This window comes from Electrona antarctica (assembly GCF_951216825.1).
Source record: "Electrona antarctica genome assembly, chromosome: 20".
In the NCBI taxonomy this organism is placed as follows: Eukaryota; Metazoa; Chordata; class Actinopteri; order Myctophiformes; family Myctophidae; genus Electrona; species Electrona antarctica.
This window is the reverse complement of record NC_136801.1, coordinates 30434549-30459284: the sequence shown is the minus strand read 5'-3', so window position 1 is coordinate 30459284 and position 24736 is coordinate 30434549. Positions and strand designations below refer to the sequence as shown.

General features: G+C 46.4%; 1 protein-coding gene across 1 annotated transcript in view; it reads right to left on the bottom strand.

Annotated features, from left to right (window-relative positions):
- The window catches only part of zfhx4 (zinc finger homeobox 4), a 98973-nt gene extending 75018 nt beyond the window's left edge, over positions 1 to 23955 (bottom strand). The window contains exon 1 of the mRNA XM_079489826.1: positions 23490 to 23955. The gene's annotated coding sequence lies outside the window, so the exon portion shown is untranslated. The remainder of the gene's footprint in view (positions 1 to 23489) is intronic.
- Positions 23956 to 24736: the final 781 nt, after the last annotated feature.

Here is a 24736-nt window from a genome sequence, read left to right as displayed (position 1 = left end):
AAAGAAGTGGGAAAAAAAACAGGGAGATCAAGGAGGAGGGGGAATTATCTCCTGCACAATGTGAGAGAGGAGCCTTGGTTGCCATCAAAGAACACACACACACACACACACACACAAACACACACACACTCACAACACATAATCACAGAAGAGGCTTAATGCTCTCTGTTGAAAGTACGGGGGGGGGGGGGGGGGGGGAGACAACTGCAAAAAGGATGAGGGGGGTTGATGGATAGGAGAAGGAGTGAGTACTTTGTACGTGCGTGCGTGCAATGGCGCTGGCGTGACCAAGTGTTTTTCGCCTCCTCCTCTGCTTTTTGACTTCACAAAAGGTTTCTTGCCTGTGTGTGTGCGTCGCCCGGAGGTGTAATATTAGACACTAGATGCAGTAGCTGCCCTGCTCCCCCCCCCCCCTCCGTCTGCCTGCCTATCCATCCCTCTATCCCCTCTCCTCTCTCGCGTCTCCCGGGCGAGCGAGGGCCTTCATTACCCAAACGACACCTTATCATTACAGGCCGAGGCGCGGTCCCAGACACCTAAAGCGAAGCCAGCCACTCCATTTAGCACAGGAATCTTGTTCGACAAATTACCTTCTCCGCCACAAAGATGCCTTTTAGCGAATCAAAATCAAAAACTGCGCCCGAGAGAGACAGAGAGAGAGAGAGAGAAAGAAGAAAGAGCAGGGGAGTGAGAGAGTGAGAAAGAGAGAGAAGACAGAAGTGGAGAAGGATCCTCACCCCCCACCCCCCACCCTCCCCCTTGAGCAGGTATGCGAGAACCAACCCCTGAAGTCGATGACAAGTAAATTGGTCTCATTGGTTGCTCTGGTAACATTACACTCAAATGCCCCCAAGGTACCTGTACCTGATATTTCATTGTTCGAGGAAAAATAACCTGGGTAATATAGGAGATATAGGGCGACATTTGAGATGACAAGCATCAAGAGGAAACAAAGAAAAAGTGGTCGGATATGCAAATCCCAGAAATGTCCAGGTGTACAACACAAAGCAACCGGATATGATCCAAGGTCAGCATAACGCCGGTTGGCTCAGACTTGTAATGCAATAAATGCTCAGAAAATGGCTTGTTTTTCTTGACCACGATGTTATTTAGTGTCAATTGTCTAATGTAATCCTGGGCGCTACACTCTCTCTGCCAACATGGAGAGAGCAACGGACTGACCTCATACTTCCTTCACTGCATGAGGAGTCCAAGCTGTTTCTTTTCACCTGACAGGGGAGAGTTTCCCTGGTTGGGAGTAGCACGTGGAAGGAACATGTTATTCCCAACCAGTTCCTTTCCCCTCCATCAGGCGCCTCGGCTGGCCAGGGGGAGGCAGTTTTAGAGACAGCATGTTTTTTGTGAAGGTGCCTATACCCTGGGCCTAGGGGGACATGGGGAGAACATGCAAACTCCACACAGAAAGGAGTAGATAGCATGCCATTTAGTCAGATGCTAGGTTCGTTTACCTGGTATCCTATCGTTTACTGAGGCACTACACCGTCTCTCTGCGTTTACCTTGCTTATTGTCACTCTGCATCTGCTAAATGCCTAAATTGCAAAAGAGGGTATCAGTCCAGGTTATGGATGGATGCATGCTTTTAACTCTTAACGAGTAACATGAGAAGCATCAGCCATGGTAACGATAGGTCACAAAATCTGATCTAGGATCACATTACGGCTCCAATCCTATAGGCTTCATGGCTAGTCAGTGAGGTCTGACCCTCCAGTCTGTACTCAACGGCTTAAAGACTATTAGGGTCTCCATTTGAGGTCAGGTGACATCAATGGTTTCAAACTGAACTCTGAAAGGATTGAACCGAATTCTATAGCCTATCAACAGAAGTGCTGTACTTATAGCCTACCAGCACACATTTGCGTCAAAGCGTCAAACGGAATGAACAGGACTTTGATTGAATTCAAGATTTCTCTCTCTCTCTCTTATAAGGGAGTGATGTTTTAAGCCGGCCTGAAACCGAAACACAAAAATAAACAGTGAGACATGCTGGGTCGCAGCCACCACTTACAGCCCCTCTGCTAAAGATTTTTCCAGCATCAAAGGGCTGAGCCAATCTACATAGTTAATGCCTTCACTTCGTTCTACCCTCCCCTTTCCTCGAACTCAAAACAGCAAGGAGAGAGAGAGAGAGAGAGAGAGAGAGAGAGAAAAAAACGGGGGATTTTTCTTTTGCCGGCAATCTGGAAACACTCTCTAGTTAATTAGGGTTGATTGGAAATGAACCGCACAAACAAAGGGCAGCCTATGCCCTGACTATTATACCGTGCATGTGTGAGTGTATGTGTGCGCACAGTCGCACACACAAACACACGCACACACACACACACACACTAACCACCTTAGAAACCGGCACAAAAAAAAAAACACGACTTGCCGTGTCCCCCTTTTCTCTCACCCCCCTCTCTCGCAATGCCCCCTCCCTCCCTCCCTCCCTCCCAGATTAAGGGAGCATACCGTCAAAGAATGTGTGACGACCTCCGCTACCACGGTGCAAAAAAAAGAAAAAAAAAGAAAGAAAAAAAAAAACTTCCAGCAGCACTGATGTTATACAAAAGGCAAGAAGGTAATTAAGTTTGAAAGAATAGGAGCCCCGGCCACAAACAATGCAACAGTGTCTATGGGGAGGGGGGGGGGGGGGGGGTCGGACTGACGGAGAGAGGCAGAATAGCCATTAACATTCACTGGTCGGGTGAGAGACAGAGAGAGACCGAGAGAGAGAGACCGAGACTGAGACCGAGAGAGAGAGAGAGACCGAGACTGAGACTGAGACCGAGAGAGAGAGACCGAGACTGAGACCGAGAGAGAGAGAGAGACAGAGACTGAGACCGAGAGAGAGAGAGAGACAGAGACTGAGACCGAGAGAGAGAGAGACAGAGACTGAGACCGAGAGAGAGAGAGAGACAGAGACTGAGACCGAGAGAGAGAGAGACAGAGACTGAGACCGAGAGAGAGAGAGAGACAGAGACTGAGACCGAGAGAGAGAGAGAGACAGAGACTGAGACCGAGAGAGAGAGAGACAGAGACTGAGACCGAGAGAGAGAGACAGAGACTGAGACCGAGAGAGAGAGACAGAGACTGAGACCGAGAGAGAGAGAGACAGAGACTGAGACCGAGAGAGAAAGAGAGAGAGACTGAGACCGAGAGAGAAAGAGACCGAGACTGAGACCGAGAGAGAGAGAGACAGAGACTGAGACCGAGAGAGAGAGAGAGACAGAGACTGAGACCGAGAGAGAGAGAGACAGAGACTGAGACCGAGAGAGGAAAAGAGGGCAAAGGGGAACCATGGATGGTATTTATCTGTCTCCCTCTGTCTTTTTCTGTCTGTCTGTCTGTCTGTCTGTCTCTGTCCATTCTTTTCATCAGTTCTTTTTTTTTTTCATTTTCATTCCAGTCGCCCCCTGACATCTGCTTTGGAGCCCCCTTTCCCCGGTGTCTCTGGCCGCACCATTAGTGTGTCACTAGCACGCACGCGCACACACACACACACACACACACACACACACACACACACACACACACACACACACACACGCGCACACCTACACACCCCCTTTCATCTGGTTCCAACTTCCAACTCCCATCTTTAAGTGTGCATAGCAGAGCTAGCTGTCGACTCTACATATGCTGCTGTCGGGCAGAAATCACGGTTTTCCATATTTCAACGTTTTGCGTTTTTCCTCCATAAATGAATGCCCTACTTCATTGTACGTGAGAGTGTCACACGTGGCCTGGGCCGCGGCTGAGCGGTCCAGGCACCTAGGCCGGTAATCCAGCCTGACGGCGTGCCGCGGGTTCGAGTCCCGAGCCCGTCAGCCTTTGCCGCATGTCTTCCCCCTCCATCTCTCTCCCCCTTTCCTGTCCAAACATTACTGTACCAAATAAATTCAAATAAAAAGGCAAAAAAGTCATACAAGTGCTCACGAAAGTAGCAAAAATAGCTGATCTACAAGCCGACAACATTGTGAGCTTGTAGATCAGTTATTTTCAAATAGATATTTTCATCCCCATTTCCTGAAATGTTACCGTTTTGGACAGCCAAGGTTTCCACCCGGTGATATGCTATCGTACCAACCTGCCAGAGGTTAAGGGTTAAGGGCACCAATGTACATGACGCGCATGCACACCCACACACACAGTTGCCCCATGCAAACATAGCATGTAGCACGTGCACTGTTTTGCCACATCTCCAGCAAAGCAGTTTAATGCAATTAGCAGAAAAAAAGGTAATGTTATTTGCAGACGAATCGTAAGTAAGTGTGTGTATGTGTGCGCACTCACACACGCACGCACACACACACCATAAGCAAACTGTCCCTCTCCCACGTGGTTGCAGCTAAGAAAGAGGTATTCATTGCTCATGCATGCATGCGTGCGCGGGTGTGTGTGTGTGTGTGTGTGTGTGTGTGTGTGTGTGTGTGTGTGTGTGGGTGTGTGGACAGTGAAAAAGATCATGAGACACATTTACGTCAGACGAGGGAATCGGACAAACCACCACTAATTTCACTGAGGAGCTCTTTTGAAGGGCAAGAGACAGAGAGAGAGAGATAAGTTAAAGACAAGAGATCATTACGATATGAAGGTCGAGCTCGCAACTTTACGTGCGTGCATGCACGTCGCGCATGACACTGTGCACATATCTCTGGCACCGAGCAGTTCGGCGAAAGCAGGCGTGATGCCAACTAATTGTCTCTCTCTCTCTCACTCAACTCACTGCCGCGCTACATGTATGTTTAGCAATCTGCCTCTCTTTGTCTGCATCATCTCACCACAGATACACGCGGATTAGTGCTAAAATGATGACATCCTAATCCTTGATTTGCTCTGTGCTAAATAAATATTAATCCAGCCTAGGCTCATCGTGGCGCTCTTGTAAGGTACAACATATACAATATGAAAGGGCTTAGCCGTTACATAAATCACGCTCTTAGCTTCACCCGATGAGGCACAAACCGTGAGCACCCGCACGCACGTGCACGCACAACGCAGTCCATGTCCATGTCCGTGCATGCATGTGCTTTGGGCTCACACACACATCCTGATTGCTATAAAACTGTGGGTCGCGGGGGGGGGGGGGGGATTATTTGCCAAGTGAAATTAATAATCCCGCTAAATACAGAGCCTGAAAAAAAGAAGAAGAAAAAAAAAAGACCTTGGTCTGTGCACAGGCTGTTTTCTCTTGGGATGTGTGGAGGGGAATGAGTACAATTATTAAATACACTGGTGTTATTTCTAACCCCACTGACTCCCACACTGAGGCAGTTTGGCAATGAGCACTACTGGGAACATGCAAAATGAAAGCCAGCATTGCTGTCGACATGCACGCACGCATGCACACACAAAAAAACTGACAAGACTGTGGCAGAGCAGCGTAGAAGAGGTTAAACAAACACTGTCCACGTCAGTCAGGGATAGTGTGCATGCACTCACTCGCACGCACGCACGCACGCACACGCACGCGCACACACACATGGCTCTGACGCAAATATTTCACATTCACCTGGCAAATATAAAAGGCTGGTTTTACTGCATCAAACCACCATAGGTTACGCTTCCACAACTTTTTTTTCACTCCCGTGGTTGGGAAATAGTTTGCAACACCAGAAGTCAAAATACTGAACTCCTTTTCATAAGCTTTTAGAGAGCACAACAGCAGGATAACACCCCCCCCTCCCCGGCCCCCATTCTGCTATATTTCTAAACTGATGCAGGGTCGTGTAGCCCTCACTTAATGGACAAACTACTCATTTTCACTATTTGAAACCGGCTCCTATAGATATTTTTTTCCCTTCCTAGAAATGTCAAAAGTACTTCAAATGTAGTGGAGTGAAAGTCACGAGTATCCAGAAATACAAATACTCGAGTAAAGTAGATACTCAAGAAATTGCACTTGAATGCAACACTGTAGTAAACGTACTCTGTTACTGTCCGGCACCGAGTCCAACACTGCCCTCTCCAAGTCATTCTGCTACGGTTGCGTTTATTTAAGTTGGCTACAACTTAACAGTTAGGCCGATGACGAAGAACCAATCACATATGATGTGTGCCGCTATAGCGCCGCAGCTCCGTTGGAGGGGCAGCTGGCGATCAGTATCAGTAACCATCAGCACAAATGAGGTAGCATCTACTGGTGCTACAGCAATGTGGTTGCTGAGCATGGCATTATTATAGTGTAAGAGTAAGCTGACAGGGACATCTTGTCTCTCTCCTGTCTCTAAGTCAGCTAATTTATGTTTGCCTAACCTGTATTTAGCTCTCCAATTATACTGTCACACATATGCGTAACGTGCGCGCACACAACCAGTGTCTGTGTTTTACACGTGCCATGTATTCAGGTCCGAATGGATCGCAATTTCAAATGAGCTGTGAAGGAACAGTACTTAAGGCAATGAAACAAACTAGTATCTTTAAGACATGAGAGAAGAGAAGAGAAGAGAAGAGAAGAGAAGAGAAGAGAAGAGAAGAGAAGAGAAGAGAAGAGAAGCTTGTAGAGTGGAGTACAGGAGAAAGACAGACACACTTTGTCAATTTCTCAGAGACATTTCTCGGACATGATGGACAACGTCTGTGCTCTCTTCCAGGGGCTAACAATAAAGTTTAGAGTTCAAACCCTGCTGGTTTGTAAAGACGGTGCTTGGTGGGGATCATGCCCTGTTATTATCTTCATAAACATAATCATAGGGCAGGTAGTCCTGGCTGACGCCACAAGCTATGTGCCCCTCACATAGCTCTCCCCAGCACTTGTACAACACACCACAGAACGATGCCATGAATGTATTGAATATTGTTTTTTTTTAAATACTCCTGTCTCGTGTAAAAAAGAAAAAGAAAAAAAAGAATGTACAGTACAAACATAGAGGCCCAAATGTGAGCAAAGAATGACACACACACACACACACACACACACACACACACACACACACACACACACACACACACACACACACACACACACACACACACACACACACACACACACACACACACACACACACACACACACACACACACACACACACACACACACACACACACACACACACACACACACACACACACACACACACACACACACACACACACACACACACACACGGCCTTCCGAGAGGTCGGATACTCGTGACAGGCCTAATTTCTGGAGCAGCGAATTACTAATTAACTTAAGCTTTCGGGCTCTCTATTTAATTAGAGAGGTCTACAAATGAACTTTAGACCAAAGCCCATTTGCTTTTTAAACAAACCCCCATTTTCTGACAGCTGTTGTGAGTTTGCCCTCTTCTCACAAAAACCACAAGGAAAACACGGTCGTTATACTTCATGCCATGGCGGCTGGGCCCTTTTTTTGGTTACCGAGAGGGGAGAAGAGGAAAGAGTGGGCTGGGAGGAGGGGGACACAAGTTGAAAAGTGTACGTTTTAATTGGATTTCACTACAAACAAACAAACTGTCAGACGTAATTATCGTGGTTTTTAGATTACCGCCGCAATATTCTTTTATCAAATAAACACCATGTCACGCAAGGCTAGGGCAAAGCCGTTGACTGAGGAACTGAGGCCGTAATGGAGCCCATTACCTTTCCTCTGCTTGCTCAAGAAGAATCACTGCCATTAGACATATAGAGACACAATGACATCTCACTGAAACATGGACAAAGAAAATAGCACATAACTGCAGTGACTGGTGAATTATCCAATGAAGGTGTGTGTGTGTGTGTGTGTGTGTGTGTGTGTGTGTGTGTGTGTGTGTGTGTGTGTGTGTGTGTGTGTGTGTGTGTCACCTTGCACTTAAAGCTACAGCCAGGCGACCATGGAGGTCAATGACAAGGCAGCCGAGGACCAGACTCAGCAATGTTGTCCGCATGTATGCACGCACGCACCCACACTTGTTTTTTGTGATAATCATTGTGTGTGTGTGTGTGTGTGTGTGTGTGTGCTGGTCTGCCAAAAATACACGTTTGTGTGTGTGTGTGTCTGTGTGCCTTTTGTTTTTAACATTCCAACACGGTACAGGCCTGAGTGGCTTTAACAAGCCAAAAAAAGAACACAGGACCATCCATCAGCGCACCGTGACAACTGTTTAGCTATTGTATTAAAAAGGAGAAGAAGAAAAGAGAAAAAAAAGACCATTCCCACTTCCAGACATAGTTTGGTTACTTGGACGATTCGGCCAAGACCTTCCTATATATCTGCTCCCATCTGGTCTGGGACAGAACCCAGCCATAGATAGACCCCCCCCCGACCCCCACCCCTCTGTGTATTTAGTCTAGAGGGGCAGGGAGCAGATACATCAGTGGAACCACTGACAACACTGGCCCTGATGATACTGACAAGTCCATAAACAGGAACAACCCTCCCTCTGCTCTGGTCTTCCTCTCACTCAAAAAAGAAAAAGAAAAAAAAAGAATATATATATATATAAAAATATATATATATATTTTTATATATGTATATATAATATATACACACTCCTGGGAACTGCACTTGTGTCCTATGTATACATAGAAATGCTGTTATTGTACTGCTTTTTCCAAATAAAATAAATATTATAAAAAATATATATATAATATATACACACATCTCACACACATAGATGTGAGATTCGGTCCGGCCCTCATATCTAGAGTACTAGATCGCTCACACTAGTCACACCGGCCAATATGCCCATATATGGGTGTATGAAGAGGCCTCCAGGGGACACATGCGCACATCGGTGTTGTTCATCATCATCCTTGGGGGTGAATCTAAAAGGATGCTCGTCCAATAATACGTGGTTCCTTTTGTGCCCAACATCATGTTGAAAATCTCCATATATGTGCATCCTACTATAAATGTGCCACGTCTCTGTGTGTATGTGTCTGCGTGTGTGTACGGTTGTAATGCACGTAACTCAAGAACCGTTTGCCCCACCGACTTCAAATTCGACATGCACGTTCCACACCCCCACAGGGAGTGCAGTGCCCGGTATCGAGTCGGTCGGACCCACGGTTCTCCAGAACCACCACAAAGGGCTCTGGTCAGGCTCTGCCAGTGGGCCTAATGAGCCCAAGTCCCCTCACCTGTGCAATTTCCAGCCTCTGCCTCAGCCAATTGATTGCCATGGCAACCCCACACCTGGCAATTGATTACTTAACCAGTCCACTTTTGCACTCTTCAGGCACAGGCAGACAGACAGATACGGAGATCTCCATATACAGTATGGGTACAAAGGGGACACAGACAGATAGTTAAAACGGGTGCTATGACAAGTTGACAACAGGTTTTATGCCGTTCAGACTGTGGGTTTTATTGGTAAGTATCCCATATTTCACACGGGCAGATGCAAAGATGCGACGATACAAAGATTCACAGCATATTTGTTGCTTTGTATCTTAAGTTGAAGCTAGTTCATCGTATTTGTAGCTTTGTTTCTTTTGCAGCAGCTACAAACATGTCGCTGGCTTACATGGACAATGAATGGTAGACTGTATCTTTGCATCTGCCCGTGTGAACGCACCATTAGAGGCAGCCTAGAGACGAGGCAGACAATCGTGAAAAGGACTCTTGCTACTACCTCTACTAGAGGTAAAAAAGAACTAAACACCATGGAAGATTGCATTGGAGGAGGAGGCAATGCTCAGCAGGATCATCGACCCCTTGTCTGTGCCCTGCACGAACCCCCATGCTGTTCAATGCCCTCAGATCAAAGCCCTCAAATCTCCCAGAATTCAAGCCGAGGGATGCAGCATTTGTATCTTTGATGAAGCTCATCTATTTTTTTAAAAGTGACTTATACGTTTTGGTTTGGCTTCCTCAGCTCTGGGCTCGCGTAACTCAGCCCGGTCAATCATAATGTATTTAATAATAATAATAATAATAACCATAATACTCACACACTCACACAATACCAGTGGAACTACACAGAGGGTAAATTCATCAGCTCATGATGTTCTCATTGCGCTGTTTGCTTAACCCCAACAGTCATGCATAATTAATACGTTTCTTATTCCCTAATGAAGGCTGCCAACAGCCTTGATATCAATTCGTACACCACACACACACACCGTGACACACGCACACGCGCGCATCAACATCATTGCATGGAATGCTAATGACTAATGAGAGCAAAAAAGGTGACATCAACCAGTGTATGATATCCGAGGGCTCGTGTTCATCTCCTCCATTAAACACAGAGGTTCTCCACCTGTGGGCCATGAGGATATATGCAAGTGGGACCCCCAAATACTTGGTAAAACACTTCTACATCCTGACAGTTTTCTGAAAAAGCTATGTTTCTATGTCAGTCGTTCTTTGATTTTTCAAAAATAGCAGACCTACAAGTTCATAGCTGGCGCGCTATGAGCTTGTAGATCTGCTATTTTAATAGCTAAAGCATAACGTAATGCTAACACCAAAAGGGGTTCCCGCCCAAAATGGGTTAATAAAAGTAATAAATAAGCACTTACAGAGTATACTTCGTATGTTCCATTGATCTGAGTTGGAGCACAATCGTTAAAGTATAAACCTGCTCTGGAAATGCACAAGGCTCACCCATCTGACCACTTAAGAAAGTGGTCCGCAAACACTTTTTCCAAGATTCTCAAGAGAACTCTAATCGAGAAAAAGGTTGAGAACCTCTGTAATAACCTTATTTGCCGTTAATGTCAAGTTCTCTCTGTATCACATAAACAAACACAGTACAGTACAGTACAGTACAGTACAGTACAGACACACACACACACACACACACACACACACACACACACACACACACACACACACACACACACACACACACACACACACACACACACACACACACACACACACACACACACACACACACACACACACACACACACACACACACACACACACACACACACACACACACACACACACACACACACACACATCTTTCAAGCCATCTTTGGTCTAAGAAGTTGAATAGAAGAAAAGGAATCTCACAGTAATTGAGCGTCATTCAGTTGTCTTATACAACCTTGGACCAAACTTTTACTCATTGGACATATTGTTTTTCCTTTTCAATCTGCTTCTGCTGGAAATTGCCAGTACTTGAACAATATTATCTGTACCGCGTGTAGGCCTATATAATATTCAAGGTTTTTATTTTCCCTTCCCTTTTATTTTATTTTTTTGCTCCGCCAGGTTTGTGTAGACATGGTTATGAAAACAGTTGTGAAGGCGATCGATAGAGCTGTGGCATGGCAACCTTTTGTACTCTCTGCTGCTACTCTTGTTTACAAGCGGAGCCGCAATATGCAGCCTTGGAACGCAAGCCCCGCTGGATGCTTTGTTTAAGATGAGAACTTTAAAACAAGTAGTTCACCCAATTCTAGTTTTTGTCGCATACCGGGTCATCGATCAGTAGGAGACTCTACAAGTCTACAAGTCTCCTATAAGAGACTCTGCCGGTCATCGAATGATTGGCATGAATTCAAGGCTTTATGGGGTGTGTAGGCTAATTGACTGGGCTGTATGAGTATTTATGTTGTGTTTTATTGTTGTTGTATAGTCCGTTGGGTGTTCCATGTCTCATAGTGGACCACAATGGGGAAAAAACGAGGTTTGGCTTTTTTGCGTCGATTCCACAATGCAGCCATTTTGAATGGTGGTGATACTGGAGGGAGGAGCAAGTGTCCTACACAGCAAAGTGGGGGGACAATAAGTGTCCAAAGTAGTTAACTGGACATGTCTCCTAAACGTGGAAAGTGAACTGCGTAATGACGACCAGTAAAAAATAAAGTGTTTTTTTTATCAGCAAGAGGAGGGAGTTTCTCGTCGGGTTCAGGTTGCCCAACACTGTTTAGTTTGGCATTAACATCCTGACTCTCCCGTTCACCCCTGCCTGTCAAAGAGGAGGGGGGGGGGAAAGGCTAATATGGAGACAAGGCACATGAGAGAAAGAGATACACAGAAAAGACACGGAGAGAGACAGAACGAGAGTGTAAAAGCCAGAGGCAACGTGCGAGAAGGAGAGCGAGAGAGAGCAGAGGATTCATTCCACACTAGCCCGTCTTATTTGACCTAAACCTGAGTATCCCAAGTCCCCCCCCCCCCCCCCCCTCCGGGGCCCCTAGGAGCACAGATCAAACACGAGGAGTCCTTCAACACACCGCCCCAATTGTTCTTTCCCCCCTCCACTTTGAAATGAAAAGAATAAACATATTATCCCCAAACGAAACAGCCGAGCCCTGCATGTTTTTCCACGGCCCAATATCCTGTGCGAGGAGAAAGAAGGCCCATGCAAAACAGGCAGGGAGCCTGAGAACTGGACGGAGCTGGGAGCGCACAGAGGGAAGAGAAAATCCCCTTTCTTTCTTTTCGTTTTTTTCTTTCCTCCCTAAGAGACTGACGGAGGCATGGTGAGCGAGAGGGAGAGAGAGGCTATAGAGACAAGAGAGAGAGGCTAAAGACAAGAGAGATGATACATGAGAGAGAGAGAGAGAGAGAGAGAGAGAGAGAGAGAGAGAGAGAGAGAGAGAGAGAGAGAGAGAGAGAGAGAGAGGATATATGAGAAAAAGACAGATGAGAAAGAAAAAGACAGACAGAAAGAGAGAGGGAAAGCGAGAGAGAGAAAGAAAGAGAGAAAAGAGAGAGAGAGAGTAACGCAATCCTGACTGGCGCGGGCCCAACAGCAACAAAAACATTTAGATAACCACGCTCAATAATGAATGATTTCAATGAGGACAAAAATTACATTTCCTCCAGATAACATGCTCCCTTCCCATAACAGGGTCGGCGGAGCCCAGAAAACCCACGTCACATCTTCTACTGCCGTGTGCTGTGTATATACGAGTATCGCGTTTTAGGGCAGGGTTTGTAAGTAACTTTATTAGTAGCCTTTTATGTTGCCAGAGACACAGCTTTACGGGGCTGTAGGAAGATAGAGCTGGCACCGCAGAGAGAGAGAGAGATATAAAGACGAGAGAGAGAGAGAGAGAGAGAGAGAGAGAACTACAGGCCAGTCTGTGACATCTAGACTGAGCCTCAGCTGGGAAGAGCTACAAATCACAGTCCAGGCTCAAGGCCTGGTTATACTTTGCATGTCCGTGTAGCCGAGAGGGTCTGTACATACACACATACTACTATTTGGTGTGTCTGCCAGCGTGCAGACGTTCAACACATGCACACTACAAATCAAAATGGCAAACAATCTGCCGCACATACTTCCACTTCTGCACTGCACTGCACACTCTTTCATCTCCCGCTCCGATTGTCACGGAGATTTCTCCCCCAAGAATTGAAGCACATTTTGCTCGTCTTTATAGCCTTTTTAACTATTTAGAGTTACGCGGATGCTACGGTATAGCGAGTGACAGATCTCCTTACTCAGACGTCACGGCCATTTTGCTTTTCTGGCACATGTGCAAGACTGCGTACAGAAAGTCTGGGAGGCACTTGAATGTCCACACTAGCACGGACATGAGCTGGTGGTGACAAAAAAATTATGTGAGGGTCAAGTCTCAGGGTTTCGTGAGGCCGTTCTAAATTGACAGTATATAAATGAAACCATTTGGTTCCAATGTGGTTCCAGTTGTATACGGTCAGAGTTAAGGGGAGTCCTTGTAATCTAAAGGTTTAGGTCCCTAGCGGACCTCCGCGGCTAGGAGGTGGTTGTGGGAAGTATAATTTGGCCTTCAGACTCCACCGGCAGGGTAGTGGCTCAAGTGATGGTTTTTAGACCAAAGCAACGCTCAGTTTCATAACCAAGCGATCACAGCTGCACACTGCACTTGATCTTCACAGGTGGTGTGGGTCACTCCAAGAACACTATTACACCCCCCCCCCCACACACACACACACACACACACACACACACACACCCACACCCTTCTTTTTTACAGGTGCAAGTGTGTCGAGTCGATCGAGGATGAAAAGCATGGAAATAATAAAGCGCAAGGAAATGATTCAGAGAGTGTGTGTGTGTGTGTGTGTGTGTGTGTGTGTGTGTGTGTGTGTGTGTGTGTGTGTGTGTGTGTGTGTGTGTGTGTGTGTGTATGTGTGTCTTGTATTACTAATAGGGTCAAACAAGTATACTGGTAGTAGAAGTTGATAAATAGACCTTGTGAGGAAAATGATCCTGGTTCTCAAGAGAAATGGTTGTTTTATGGTTTTCCAAACAAAAAAAGAAGTTGGGCTTACGGTTAGGAAAGGATTCAGAGTAGGGGTTAAACTAAGGATTATAGGCATTTAGAGGCAGCGCTGTGTGCATTGTGAGCTTGTAGATCAGCTATTCGTGGCTTTTGGCTTATGATAAACAAAATATCATAAAGTCACGGTCATAATGTTTTGGGGGATGTCCTCAAAAGTGGAGTAATACTGTGTGTGTGTGTGTGTGTGTGTGTGTGTGTCTTTTTTTTGTCCGCTGGCACGTTTCCTCCTCACCATTAGCATATGAAAAGGCGAGGGAAGGCGTGCAAAAGGTCACCGAAAGAGGATCCTGTCCAATGAGGGACAACAAAAAAACAGGCCACTCCGCTCTTTGTGGCGTTCCATGTTCGCTGTGCACCCCCCCCCCTCCCCCCCACCCCCTTCCCCCCATATCCAGACCCCCCACCCCCCCCCACCACATCCATACACCAGATGTAATAGCTGACCATGACGGTTGATCATAAATCGTGCCACCCAAGACCGGTCGGGTCACACGCAATTCACGGCAGCGATTCTTTCACCACACGCCCCATGGACAATATTATCACGATATGTTTAACCAAATACCTCAATATACCTGTACTGTAGCTATAGTGGGAGAATGTCAATTTCACAAAATATTTGTAAACCAAGAGATTTCTTATACTAATCAATAATGTCTATATAATAACTTTGCGATACAATGGAACAGCCAGAGCAGTAAGTCAAGTCCAGAGATGTATACTGTAATGTAGCTTTTTTTCTGAAAGCAGGTAAATGGACCACGTATGCCATATCGCGATATTGTCATATCCAAAACATCCCAGACAATATCTAGTCTCATATCACGCAATATCAATATCGTTGTTGTTGGGCCACAACCTCTTATCTCCATGTTTTAACTTGTAATGTGCTTTCTTTTTAGAAATTAATGTCATAATTCACCAATACTACAGTGTCACACAAAAGTAGCAAAGATAGCCGATCTACAAGCTCCAAACATGCCGTGTTATGCCACGTTTTGGGCTTGTAGATCTGCTATTCTTTGCTAATATTTGAATCCTGAAAACGAACAGTTTACTTTGTCCATTTCCACCGGACATCGACGACATGCATGTGCCACGCGTGCACGCACAGTACGTGCAAGAAACGCACCTGCCCGCCGCGTACCCACCCAGTAACACGAATCCACAATTACCTCTACTTAGACGATATCCCTCGAAACCCCTCGCCAAACATCTCAATAAAAAGGTGGAAACATCAGCCCCGAACCAGCGTAGTAGTTGTGCAGCTTCCTTCCCATGTAAATGCTACCTCCAGTCACATGCGTGCACTTCATAATTGCACACTCCAGTGCTTTGGGGGCTGTTGTTTAGTATATACATGGGAGGCTTAGGCAGCCGGCCGGGGAGTTTACCGGTCTCCGCGGCAGTGACTCTATTATCATACACATTACCTCACGTGACAGCTGCCATCTGCAGGCATCCATCCACACACAAAACGGGCAGGAAAACACCCGTCAACCCCCCCGTCCCCCATTTCCGGGGGTCCGGCGTGTCGTTTCTCGACCAAATAAAACAAAAATACGGGTCTCTCTCTCTCTCTCTTCTCTGTGTGTCTCTGTACCGGCAATCTGAGACCGGACACAGGGAGGTAACCCAGAAGGGAGAGGGAGAGAGACGAGGGAGAGAGAGAGAGAGAGAGAGAGAGGGGTAGAGCATTTCATCTCTCTTTCATCTCTGTCACCCAGTCAAGCGTTCAATGCCCCATTCAGCGCCTGCCCGGCATTATGCAAAATAATGCTAATCCCCGTCCCCGTGCTTTCACACTTGTATAAACCGCCGTCCCTGCCTCTGAAAAGCAATTATATCAGTTTACGTTCCTGTCAAAAAACAGGATTAGTGCGCAAGTACTAGTAGCACCAAGCAAGGCCCCATCTCCATCCACCTTTGGCTTGCGGGGTGCACGGAATCATTCAATGTTTATCCTTCTACTCCAACAACAACAATTGGCATTTGCTGGTCGGGGGGGGTGGGGGGGGGGGGGGAGTGATACGTTCAACCACTTAAAACCTATTTTATGTTGTTGCATGTCAAACAGCGCAAAAATAGCTTGAGCTACAAGCGCCAAAACTCCGTCGCAACGACATCCAATTGTTTGTCTAGTATTTTCGCCAAACGTTTGTCTATTTTCGCCCATTATTTATGACGTGCCGAGACGCCACTAGGGTTCCTGCGGTTAAAGATGTGTTGTAATTAGATAGTCGAGGGGAGGGCGCAGCATTTCAAAGGGAGAGCTTCAGTCACATCGCTGCTGCTATCTGGGCTGCATGCATGCGGCGCGTCGCTGCCAGGACCTCCGTCGTGTACGCTAATCAGAAACAAATTTAACCATGTCGCTACACACAGACGCACCAGTCCCACTGTCAGCCCTGCCCTCAGCATGGTGCACACATGCATCCTTCTCTCTCTCTCATGCACACACACACACACACGTGCGCGAACCCACTCCAGCCGATTGCCACATTGCTGCCACATGCACACATAAGTTTTCAAGCAGACACAGACACACACACGGCGGGAGAGGAAGAACGACAACGTATCATTTTGAATATGCAAATGTTCACACAAGTGGAACGTGTGTAAACAGGAATCATTGTGAGCTAGTTTAAGCCGGTTGGTCGGTCTCTCTCTCTCTCTCTCTCCCCTCTCTCTCTCTCTCTCCTCTCTCTCTCTCTCTCACCCCCCCCCCCCCCCCCCCCCCTCTCTCCCTCTCTCTCTCTCTCTCTCATATTTTTGGGGTGGACAGGAAGGTGGGCGTAAACCCCACCCCACCCCACCCCAGCTGAGAGATCAGGGCACATTAGTCAGCACAATTAACCAGGTCACCATGGAAACTAATGAAATTTGGCAACGAGGGCCGGCCGGCGACTTCAATGACCTGGGCTGGTTATGTGTGCTAGCGTGGGGGGGCTGGCCGCTTCGCCTCACACACACACACCCATTACTCTCTGTTCTGCCATGGTGGCACAATGGAATCGCTTGTGTCTGGGCCCATATACCCACCGGCGGTACAAGCTCACCGCCTGACAATTTGCATATGTTAATATAATTAAGTGCTAATTACACTAAAACTCCGCACATATTCACAAGCACCCTCCCCGGGAGCTATAGAGGAGCTTGATCCCATTCCAAGTCTTTAACCCTCCTCCTCCTCCTCCTCCTCCTGATGTTGATGCGCGCGCGAGCGTGTGTGTGTGTGTGTGTGTGTGTGTGTGTGTGTGTGTGTGTGTGTGTGTGTGTGTGTGTGTGTGTGTGTGTGTGTGTGTGTGTCTGTGTGTGTCTATACTTGTGAGGACCAAATGCCCCCACAAGTATAGTGGAATGTGAAAAAGATGTTTGGACCATTTTCCTGATCCTCAGTGTCAAGACGTATTGTTTTATGGTTGAAGAAATATATATTTTTAGAGACAAGTTTACAATGTGAAAAAGATTCAGGTAGGGGTTTGGTTTAGGGATTTGAGATATAGATGCATTATGCCTGATTTACACTTAGTTGTGTGCTGATCTGCTGATAAAGCTACGCAACATGTTGCAGTGATATGCGTTGCGGGCTTGTAGTAGATCTTACATATTTCGGCTTTAGGCTTATGGTTAAAAATTGCATTAAAAAAATTGGCATCATAAATTCACTGTCTTAAAATGACGACGTCCTCACAAGTATAGTAATACAAACCTGTGCGTGTGCGTGTGCACTATAGTGCCCCAGGGCTGACACAGAAAGCCCCCCTCTTTTGAGACATGAAGCTGAGCCGCTGCCGACTTCTCAGCTTCTCCCCCCACAGGCGTCCCCAGGCCAAGAGACCACAGCATTACCACTCATGCACACACATATGCACGCACACACACACACACACACACAATAAAAAAATATCATCTACCCTACATACATTTTCCTCCATTTCTTTGTATTTTCTTTTACTTGCCAGCGTGTCAGATGTGCGTTCTGCTACATAACCTAAAATTAAAAACACTACCATCTATGGGTACTCACAGGACTCTCACAGTCAAATACAATTGACACAAAAAAAGTCTGCCAGCCTGCCAGCGTGCGTGCGCGTGCGTGTGTGGCTTTCCTGGTTGTTTCAGTGTCACACTGGGCTGAGAAACGACGTGATAGCAGAGGTATCTCGTTTCATCCGCTGCGTTCGTCCATCTTGTTTTAAAGGAGCTCTGGATATGTTCACAACGGTGCTACGACTCGCATGCAGCCTGGCCACGACCGCAAAGATACTTTAGTCATCAGAGATGTTTGAAGGAGGCGGAAACATCTACATGACCCCTCCACCCCCACTGTGTGTGTGCGTGCGTGTGTGCGTGTGTGTGAGAGAATGGTGGACAGGCAGTTGTGCTTTTCACATCATAGATGGCCATGAATCCAAGAGGACACCAAAGCCTGATTTATAGTTGGTTACATGCCTGTGTTTTGCACCAATAATAGTAGACCTACGACACATTGGGATTTGGGAGCTTGTAGATCTGCCATTTTGGGGTGCGTGACGCAGCACACAAATACCAAGTATGAATCAGGCATGAGCCTTGCTACGATTAGGACTCTTGTTGTCCTCTGTCTCTCTCTCCCTCTCCATGTCCAACTGTCCCTTGCTCACACTCTATCAAGGGTATGATAACCACTTGAACCTGAGCATCCATATTATTCTGGGAGGGGGAACATTAGCCAACAATAGCAGATCTAACAACCCTGTAGATGAGCTATTTTGGGGGAAGAGATTTGGTATAGAGTGGAAAGAAAAGAGCACACCGAGTACAGTTGTAACTCGGGTCCGTTTTACTGAGCATAGAGGGTTGTTTAAGTGGTTAAAACAGTCACCCTCCGCTGTTTAAGACTGAATGGAGGAGAAATCCCCTTGCACACAAAGATATGAAATATACACCATCGTGCCACGCGCACACACACACGCACACCAGATGGCACAGGAAGGAAGATTAAATAAACACACACCTAGCAGACAGACGTCTCTCTGTGCACTGTCCCTTAATGAATGTGTGTGCGGAGCCACGGGTGCAGACTCTCATTCGCTGGACTGTCAATAAGACGTAGCATTATGACTATGTTAATACACTTCTCCCTCCCCCCAGTAATCACACACACACACACACACACACACTGTGACACACAAGCCAGATGTTATATTGCGCAAAAGGAGGAAATCTCTCGACGTGGTGTCGATGGGCTCCTATGCAAAAGATTAGAAAAAATAGAATAAAAGAAACGTATAGCAGAAGAAGAAGAAGAAGACAAACGTTATAGTGGTCGAAGTGTGTAGTAAGCTCTTCCATGCGCTCAACCGTGACGCTTGGTAATGCAGGTTTAGATGTAGACCTCTGTGTGTGTGTGCGTGTGTGCGTCATCGATGGGGAGGGGGGGGGGGGGGGGGGGGGGGGGGGGGTTGGTGGAGGTCTGGGAGGGGGGGGGGGGGGGGTTGGTGGAGGGCTGGGGGTGGGGGGCTCCCCTTCACTAATACCCACTACTCGGATTACCACAGCGTCTTAAGTATTCAACCGGACCCATATTTTCCCTTTCTGGCTTTTTAGCCAAATTAGCTGTCTTTACGGTGTAAAGCAGAATATAGCCGTCCTTACTAAAGGCCTATGGGGATCCACGCACGGCACGCCGACTTAAAAATGCAGCGATAGCCTTGTTGCAAAGCTCCTCTCTCTCTCTCTCCATTTATTTCTCTATCTCTCCCTCTCTCTCCATTTCTTTCGCTCTCCCTCTCTCTCGTTCTTGCAGCAAAAGGCTCCTAAATCAACCGGCCTCCTCTATTAGACGGGAGACTTATTGAGGTAGAAACCATAAAAAATGAAGAAGGGAAATTTAATCCCTGAAATATTGATTTGCACATTAATATCAGATAGGCAGAGGGCAATCTAGCCGGGTGGAAATGACACATTGTCGACCCCTAGGAGAGGCTCGAGCCAATCTTCTAGGCTGCATGTGTCGGGTGCCCAGGAGTTATAGGACAGGCTCATCCCCTGCCTGCCTGGCTCCCCCCTTACTATCCTCTCCTCCTCCTTCCTCAAACCCCCCTCATCCATCCATCCCTCTCTCTGCTCTCCCCCCCCCCCCCCCCCCTACACACACACATACACACACACAGTTTCCGAGGGCCCCTTAATGAAGGCTGTGAAGCTGAAATGCATTAGGGTTTAATAATCAAGAAGCATCTTAAAGCCAACAGCTATTGTCGTCGTCGTCCCCCCCCACACACACACACACACACACACCCCGTCTCATCCGTTGCTAATGGTAAAATGAAAAGTGTGTGCTGCTTTAATAACATGCAGAGAAGTACAAGCACGCGCTCAGCCGCACGCGCACACACACACACACACACACACACACACACACGCGCCTTTGCCATCAAGATCATCTCCGGAAAAAAAACAAAAAACAAGAGGCCTTCTCTTGCAAACATAAAACTCTAAATGATCTCGTTTGTAAGACAGCAGAAAAAAATAACACATAGCCTAACTATTCAGCCAGTGTGAGACAACAATGTCATTAAGTGATGAAATGCAATGCAATTAGATAGTGTCATCTTTTCTCATAATTTCACTTCTGCATGTTTTTGTTTTGTTTGTGTTTTGTTTTTTTACTATGGGACCTTTTTGTAATGTGATGCATAATTCGAAGGAAATGTAATTAAATATAATTGGCCAGGCACTAGAGCGCACACACACACACACACACACACACACACACACACACACACACACACACACACACACACACACACACACACACACACACACACACACACACACACACCTCAAAATTACCAAGTCGGAAGTGTATCATTTTAATCACATTTATCTGATTTAATTCAATACATTTTAATTGTTTAATCAACAAAACTGTGATTGTTTCCCTAAATGTAAACATCAAATGTAGTCTATATAACTAGGCCTTCAGTCAACACAAAATAAATAATAATAATGAATGATCACAATAATCATCATCATCATCATGTATTAATAATTTACATTGGAAAATGTAAATAGCACTAGTATGGAGTAGCCTATTAACAATCCACATTTATTCAGGTCCAATAATCCAGAGAATCTCGTATTTCCATAAAAAAGTGCTCTGAGTCTGAACGCATCGTAATCCAAAGAACAACCATCGAAAAGTGTGTGGGGGGTGAAGGGAGTGGGACAATAACGTATATTTAGTGGATTAAATAAACAAATGCAGAAATCCGTAGAAAAATGTCTGGAAAGCCGTATATACAGCCCTGTATAAATTCCTCTGGCAGTTTATTCTAGCCTAGGCTATACAGTACATTCGGGAGCGCACAGTCTCTCTCTCTCTCTCTCTCCCCCAGACACACACAGTCTCTCTCCCAGACACACACACTGTGACACAGTCTCACACACACACTGTGACACAGTCTCTCACACACACACACACACACACACACACAGTCACACACACAGTCACACACACACACTTACAGTACATACCCGGGTTTGAGACTGGCTAGCCTCTCACCGTGGCTTTTTTCCCTCTCTCTCTCTCTCTCTCTCTCTCTCTGCTCTCAATGCAAGCGATCGATGTCCCTGTCACTGTCGCGTCCCAATCCGAGCCAAGTCTCTCTACCTCAAACCAGCCATAAGGCGAAAAAAGCCAAGAACTCCCACCATCCGCCTCCTCTCTCTCTCCTTTCTCTCTCTCTCTCCCACTCCTCTCTCCCCCCAAAAAATATTAACACAAAACAATAGCCATCGACATCGCACACAGAAGCTTGCTGCAACAATCCACCTCGCTAGGAAAAGGAAGGACAATTCATTATGATGACGGAGAAATTATGACCTCCCCACTGAAGCGAGAGAGAGGGGGGGAAACGGATCTGATTAGCCTATAAGGCAAATGGCAATGATGACACCGCCGAAGTTGAAAAAAAGATATAATATACATGCAAGAGTTATCGGCACCTCATCATCTTCCCAATGGTGTTGTTTTTCATGCCAAAGAAAGAAAAATATGAATCCAGGAGTTGCTGCTGCTGCATGGCTCCATGGGGACGTGCTGCTACCGTAGCCTACTCTCACTAGCCCGCAGATCGCGCTCCCTTCCTGGGCGACACAGCCACCCACGCCTCGGTAGCGCCGGGGAGACGACTTTACGCGCAGCAGGTAAACGACACTTGCTTGGGGGGGAGAGAGAGAGGTGGGGGGGGGGGGTTCTCATCCAAAACGTGCTGCTTGTGTAACGAACGCATTAACGATCAAAAGGGCGTTTTTGTTTTAAAATAATAATTCTCTAACACACCATGATGTCGATGGGATGGGGAAATGGTGGTGTCGAGTGACTGATAGTGTCACCCACCTCCTCCTCGGCTTATGAATGTGCCTCGGACTCGCGGAGGTGCATATGATATGTGTATAAACCAGATGGACGTTATTATTGCGCCAGTATGCGCCTTTTTTGGATCAAAAACGTGGTTTGGGAGCCGAGAGGACTGTACAAGGTGAGAGCTATACGGTGCCGCTGGTGGAGGAAGAGAAAAACCCTCTCGGGCTGCACTTGAAAAAACGAGGCGAAAAACACGGACATGAATGTCCGAGCGATCGCGATCGGACCTTTATGTGAAACCACAAGCCACAAAGAAAGGACACACTGACTGACACAACAACGGCTCCTTTTGTTCTAAAAAGAGGTGCAATAATCTGCTCGGTCGGTCTACACTGGACCCAATAACAACCCTTTTAGAATATAAACTTTGAAGAAGGCAGGTTTGTGGTTGTGGGGAGAGAGAGGTATCGGCTATGGTAGGCGAGACTGCATGGGCTCGATGTGGTCCATCGCGCGGCGTCGCTAGCCGATCAGACCCGGGTCTAGCAGACAACGCGTTGTCGGCTAGATCGGGTCCGATCGGCAAGCGACAGGGAGTATCAAAAAGCATATAAACCGCCGCGATCGGACAGTTCGTTCGCGTGAACCCCTCCGACTCCAGGCTATAGCCCCTGTCAGTCAGTTCAGTCGCTTGTTTATTGTAGTCAAAAGCTCCACAAAACACAACACACATACACACACACCACAGATCTACGAGCTAAAAAACCATTACACCGCATCCAACAACACCTGTTATCCAATCCAACAACACGCACACAACCCCGTGGCAAACCGTTCGGCGGAGGAGATCTGCCGAGAAAGATAATCGATACTCGACCTAAATTTAACACCGACCCTGCTCAATAAAAGTTAAAGGGAGGAAGAAGAGAGGAGAGAAGAGGAGAAGGGATAGGGAAAAAAACTTACTTTCTTCCCCCAGCCCCGTCCAGTCCACACACTAAAGATCCGCTCCGAGAAGAATCTCTTTGCTTTTGGTTTTTGTTTTTGTTTTAGGAAATAAAGCAGGAAAAAAGTCACATCCAGGCGGCTCGCGTTCGCGATAGAATTTGACAACAACAACAAAAAGGGCGAGGGGAAAAAAATCAAAAACAGGGAAAAATAATAATCCTCCAACTTTATGACTGGTAGGGGGGAAAAAGGAGCAAAAAAAATACAAATGTCAAAGCGTTTTTAGAAAGCTATGGTCCTTTTCCTTTGGGTCCCGTACGTCCCCCCCGGTCGGTTAAAAGAACGTGTCCGACAGGCTTGCCTCGCACTTCGGCTTGTGTGGAGCAGGAGCTCTGGTGGAAAAACCGGAGGAAAGGAAATGAAAATCCGATATGTCTTTATTCTGCTAATTATTATCGTTTTAGCCCCCTGTTTAAAAAAAATGGCTGATTAAGTTGAGTGCGCATGTCTTTGTGTGTCTATTCCCGATATGCACTCTGGGAATGGAAGAGAGAGGGCGAATGAGAGAGGGAGGGAGGGAGCAAGAGAGAGAGAGAGAGAGGGAGAGAGAGAGAGAGAGGAGAGAAGTGTAATTAGTGAGTTGATCAACAGTCTCCACATTGCAAATGACGCGCCCGCCGGAGCCCGGTGCGCGCGCGCACGCACGCACACACACACACACACACACACACACGCACACACACACACGCACGCGCGCACACACTGAGCGCGTGCGTCAAAACGGAACCTAAAAATGATCTAATGAGGAAAATATCTTTGTAGGGTTTTATTTTTATAGTACGGCCGAAATGATAATGTAAGAACAATGAGAAACGGCTTCCATGCTCACCATAACAGGCTAGGCTGACTTTGAAAGTCATCTCTAAAAAAGATGGCTGTTGGACTGACGCATAAAATTCATCATAACACCAGCTCATTTTTTTTCCTCCTTCTACTTTTTAACAAAAACTGCGTTTTATGTTTTGTAACTTGGGGGTTCTTGATTATTATTATTATGGATATTGTTTGTTTTATTTTATTTATTGTGATGATAATGCGTGATCTATTAATTTAGACTTAGAGGGAATTCGTTTTTTTTGTGTGTATTCTGTGGAATACCAATATATCTGAGTTTTAGCTATAAGCCTGGCGTATAGTTCAATACAATATATTTCTAAACCGGTTAACAACATTAACAAATTAAATAGAACAAAACAAAATAAATA